This window comes from Phoca vitulina, unplaced genomic scaffold (genome assembly GCF_004348235.1).
Source record: "Phoca vitulina isolate PV1807 unplaced genomic scaffold, GSC_HSeal_1.0 scaffold55, whole genome shotgun sequence".
In the NCBI taxonomy this organism is placed as follows: Eukaryota; Metazoa; Chordata; class Mammalia; order Carnivora; family Phocidae; genus Phoca; species Phoca vitulina.
Window position 1 is genome coordinate 1,276,768 of NW_022589758.1, and position 5,864 is coordinate 1,282,631.

Here is a 5,864-nt window from a genome sequence, read left to right on the forward strand (position 1 = left end):
TTGGCTGAATTTAATTCCTTGCCACTGTGGAACTGAGATCTCCTCTTTCTTGTTGACTGTTGGCTGAGGGCCACTCTCTACTCCTAGAGTCAACCCATCTTGTCACACACAGACCCTCTAGCAGGTCTCTCAACATGGCAGCTCCTTCAAGCCCAGCAAGGGAGAGTCTCTTGCTCTAGTAGGCTAAAAGGGACTCATATAATGTAAAAGAATTATGAAAATGAAATCCTATTACCTTTGCCATATAATATAACTTAATCAAGGGAGTGACATCTTATCACCTTTATCTTATTATGTTGGCTAGAATCAAGTCCCAGGCTCTGCCCACATTCAAGGAGAAGGTATTATACACGGGTATAACTCATTAAGGGTTGCCTTAGAAGTCTGCCTTCCACAAATAGGTAATATTTAGAGAGTGAGGGAGATCCTACCAGCAGCCCTCAAATCCCACATTATAGATGTGGGAATCAGCCTCCAAGATGGCACCCTATGATCATACCCTTGTGTAATCCCCTCCTACATTGGATGAGGATTGGTCTATGTGACCAACAGAAATTGGCAGAAATGATGTCATGTGACTTCTGAGATTGTATCAAAAAAGACCATGCAGTTTCCACCTCTGTCACTTGGTTCTCAGAGAAGCTGGCTTCTGAGCTTCAGATTAGCTGGGTCCTCTACTTCAGGGTCTCAAAAAGGTCCCACAAGGACCACGCCATAAGGACACTGAAACAGCCCTTTGGAGAAGCCCGCATGGCAAAGAATTAAGACCTGCCAATAAGGTTATGGGATTCAAAAAGAGAATGCCAATTAAATTTGGATTTCTGATAAACAATGAATAATAGTAAAAGTATGTCCCAAATACTGCAGATCTATATCACAAAATTATTTGTTGTTTATCTGAAATGCAAATTTAACTGGGTACCCTGGGGTGTTTATTGTTTGTTTTCCAAAATCTGCTAGCCCAACGTGCCAGCAGCCATGTGAGTAAAACGGATTCCCCAGCGCAGCTTCAGTCGAAACTTCATCTGACAGCAGCTATGGCTGACTGCAACCTTGGGAGAGACCCTGAACCAGAACCTCCAGGCTCAGCTGCTCCTGAATTCCTGACCCACAGAAACTGAGACCACATATGCTTGTTATTTAAAGCCACGAAGTCTGGGGAGTCATTTATTACACAATAAGTGATGACTAATAAAATAGGTAACTGTCTACCCACTACCTTGCCCAATCAGCCTCTCTCTTTCATGAGACACAATAATCGAAAGAATGGTTCCATTGTTTAAGAAGCAAATCACCTTCTTTCGTCAAAGACTAAGAAAACAGTTCAGAAATGACAGCTCATCATCTATTAATGAAATGCCTCAGTATCTATGTGAATTAAATGTGTCAAACAGGACTTACTTGTTAGGGAAGTCAGAAGGCATTTTTTTGTTGTTCTTGCTTACTGAAGTTGGCAACAGCAGCTTCAACATAACAAAGCCTGACAGCTAGATTCAGCCTGAAAATGCTGATGATAGGCAAGTGATATCTGTTAGAAATATAAAGTCCCGCAGTTCCTCAAGCCAGGAAGGGAACGACAAATGTGCATTAGACTACTGAGATCTGCCTGGGTCCACTCTGCCGCTGGAGGAACAGAAAGATGTTTAAAAATGATTTCCACATTATTAAACATGTAGCTGGAGAGAAGGGAGGAAAGGAAGCAAATGATCTTAAGAGCCATGGTGCTCAACTAGGGGCAATTTTGTCACCACCCCCCTCTCCCGGCAGACACTGGGCAAAGGCTGGAGACATTTTTGATTGTCAAAATGGGGTGGTGGAAGCTACGGGCATCTAGTGAGTAGAGACCAGGGATGCTGCTAAGCATCCTACAGTGCACACGACAGCCCCACACATCAAAGAATTATCTGACCCCAAATGTCATCAGTGCTGAGGTTGAGAAATCCTGCTTAATAAGAGAAATAAATGATTGGACAGAACAAGGGGATGCAACAGAGGCAGGCCGGAGCCTCTGCCGTCGCTATGACCTGCGGAAATCAGCATGAGCTCACCCACCAGAAGAATATGAAAATGCAGAGCAACTCGGTGAAGGGAAGGTGCCAAGATGACAGGCTTTCTGCTGCTGCCTGCAAGCAGAGGGCCCCATCATCTCTACTCCCAGGGACTCAAAGATCATGCGGCAGAAGCAGAAAAGGGCAAAAGAGAAGAAGGAGAAACCCAAGTCGCTTTGTGGCTTCGTGTCCAACCCTCTTGCCCTTCACCTGTGTGCCTGGAGCCAGTCCCACCATGCTTGCGTTTTCTCCTTTAGTGCTCACAGGTCCTAGCACCAATGGCACTCCCTTTGCCCTGAGTCTGCAGCAGGTCCCTTCTGTGCTTTCTTACCCTCAGATAGCCACTCTCCCCCTGGGCCACTCCTGGGGGTGTGGGGGTTAACTCTTCCCAGTGTTTTTTTTTCCTATGGGGCTCACCCCAACATATTAAAAGTAGCTTTGTAGTTTAAAAAAAAAGATAGAGAAATAGATGATCTTCTTCAAATTATGACAGGGTTACATCCTGATAAACCCATCATAAGGGGAAAATATCATAAGGTAAAAATGCATTTAATACACCTAACCTACTGAACACCATAGCTTAACCTAGCCTACCTTCAGTGTGGTCAGAACACTTACATTAGGCTACAGTTAGGCAAAATCATCTCAACATAAAGCCTCTTTTTTAATAAAGTATTGATTATCTTACGTAATTCATTGAATACTGTGGCAAAAGAGAAAAACAGAATGGTTGTCTGGGGACAGAATGGTTGTCAGTCTATCTGTTGTTTGCCCTCGTGATCACGTGGCTGGCTGGGAACTGCAGCTCCCTGCCCTGCCCAGCATCACAAGAGAGGACTGTATATTACCAGCCCAGGAAAAGATCCAGATTCAAAATTCTAAGTATTGTCTGTGTATCACTTTCACACCAACATAAAGTCAAAAAAAATCGCAAGTTGACTGTTGTAAGTTGGGGACCATCTGAATTGTTTGTTATATCGACAAATCAGATTGCTGTAATACTCTGGCATTCAGAACATTTCCACTTTGAAAACACTTAGTTCATTGATCCATTCTACACTCTTTCATTCCATATTCATTCATATATTCATGCTTCATTCAATAAATTTTTGAGTGATTCACTGTGCCAGGTGCTTTGAGAAAAACTGTGTATAAGAAATTCACTCAGCCATTAAATAAATTAGTAAGCACCTGGAAGTGATATGGAGAAGGAATCAGATGTGTGTTCTTCCCTCAAAAAATGAAAATTTTGAGTTAATACTGAATGCAAATAGAAAAAAAAAAGGAAAAAATAAAGCAAAACCCTGATTTAATAATCAAAGCTTTGTGTAATTCTAATAATGGGTCATTTTCTTCAGGCAAACATTTAAAGAGCAGTTGTCACAAGACCATAGGCCAGGTAAAGGATGTATCACTGGGCTAATGTGTGAAACTAGCTGGTCATGTGTGTTTTCACTGACTGACCTCCATTTGTCTTGAATCTTATACAGCATATAGTAATTTATGAAGAAGTTAAAAAAATGTTTGTGAAAAACAGCAATCGAGGTGAAACCGAAAACATCCATGATGACCGAAGACCTAGCCTTAGGATACATATATATCTTGCACAAAAACTTCAGCTCAGAAGAAAGCATGAACAAGCATTTCAACTTAGCAAAGGTGGGGGTCTGTGAAGGCTCTGAATATGCGTCTTATGAATGGTGAAGTATAATAATGCTATTCAAATCAACAAATAGGAAGACCTGGGAGTCTCAGAAGAGGTTTCAAAGACAAGAAAGGCAAAGGTATAGTCCTAAAGCAGTTTGGCTGACATGCAGGATGCAGGAAGGAACAGACTAGGATACTGGTAGAAAAGCCATGACTGAAATTTAGAGGATACCCAATGCTCAATAAGATACTCACATCTAAACAAAGGCATGGAGGGAGGAAAGGAGTAAAAATATCTTTTATATTGTTCAGTACTACTTCAATTAAAACTATTTTTATGTCACCTCACATCTGCTAGAATGATTAGTACCAAAAAGATAAGATAGTAAATGTTGGCGAGGATATAAAGAAAAGGGAAAGCTCATACAGTGTTGGTGGGAATATAAATTGGTGCAGCTACTATGGAAAACACTAGGGAGGTTCCTCAAAAAACAAAAAATAGAACTGCCATATGATCCAGCAACCTTACTTCTGGGTATATATCCAAGGGAAATGAAATCAGTATATTGAAGAGATATCTACACTCCCACGTTCTTTGCAGCATTATTCATAATAGCCAAGATATGGAAACAGCCTAGGTGTCTATCCACAGATGAATGAATAAAGAAAATGTGTTATATATACAGAATGGAATATTACCTAGCCATAAAAAAAGAAGGAAATCCTGCCATTTGTGACAAGATGGATGAATCTGGAGGATATTATGCTAAGTGAAATATGCCAAACAGAAAGAGAAATACTGTATATTCTCACTTGTATGAGGACTCTAAAAAAGTCAAACTCATGGAAACAAAGACTAGAACAGCAGTTTCCAGGGGCTATGAGGTGGGAGAAATAGGAAGATGTTGGTCCAAGATGTTTCAGTTATAACATGAGTAAGTTCTGGGGGTCTAAGTAAAGCATGGTGACTACAGTTAATAATATTGGATTTTATACTTGAACTTTGCTGAGAGAATAGATCTTTTTTTAAAAAAGATTTTATTTATTTATTTGAGAGAGAGCACACAAGCGGGGAGGGGAGGGGCAAAGGGAGAAGCAGACTGAGCAGGGAGCCCGATGATGGGCTCAATCCCAGGTCCCTGGGATCATGACCTGAGCCAAAGGCAGACACTTAACCGACTAACTCACCCAGGCGCCCCAGAGACTAGATCTGTGTGGTAACTATGGGAGGTGATGAATGTGTTTATTAACTAGATTATGATAATCGTTTCATAATGTATACATATAGTAAATCATTACATTATACATCCTAAATATATAAAATTTTTGTCAATTATACCTTAGTAAAAGAAGGGGGGGGCACTATCTTTACAAAATGGGATTCTTAGCTCTCATAACCAGCAAGAGTGTGATTCTAGTTACAATGAGTTTCCCCATTCAAAGAGATCCTAGGGAAAGAGTCTAACTGGCTTGGTTGTGTCACCAATCTGGCTGTTGAACCAACTACCAGGATGTGATGAGGTTCTTTGTTTAATGGCCCTCAACCCAGTCATATGATTAGAATGAGAACGAAGCAACTACCCGAAAGAAAGAGGGTAAATAAATACCAGACAAAACAATCAATGCCCGCAACCTAAAGGTCGCAAAATAGCAGAATGGTTAGATAAATCAGGGTATATCAATATGAAAGAATATTAAGTAGCCATCAAAAATTCTGTGTTATGTTTCATAAATTCAATGAGATTCCAACAAATGCCAATATTCTTTTTCTAGAACTAGGCAAGCTAATTGTAAAATTAAATGAGAAAAGAGGCAAGAACAGTTAGGCAAATACCTGAAAAATTATAAAAGCAATGAAGAATAACAAGTGTTACTATTAAAACATATTTATAATGGCACAATAATTTAAAAATAGGGAACTACTGCACAACTAGAAATGCCAATGTAACTGAATAGCCTAGAAATATAGGATAGAAATACACACGGGAGTTAGCATATGATAGAAGAGGCATTTCAAACCTGTTGGGTAAAGTTCACTTTTTAAAAAATGTAGAGATGATTGGGTAGCCCTGTGGAAAAAGAAGTTGGCACTACACTTTACATTGTGCAGCAAAATTGACTCCAAATGCATCAATGATTTAAAGGTAAAACTTAGAAACCTTAAAAGGA

General features: G+C 40.1%; 1 pseudogene; it reads left to right on the top strand.

Moving 5' to 3' along the window:
* The first annotated feature begins 2,019 nt into the window (after positions 1-2,019).
* Positions 2,020-2,321, top strand: LOC116622848 (annotated as a pseudogene).
* The last annotated feature ends 3,543 nt before the right edge of the window (positions 2,322-5,864 follow it).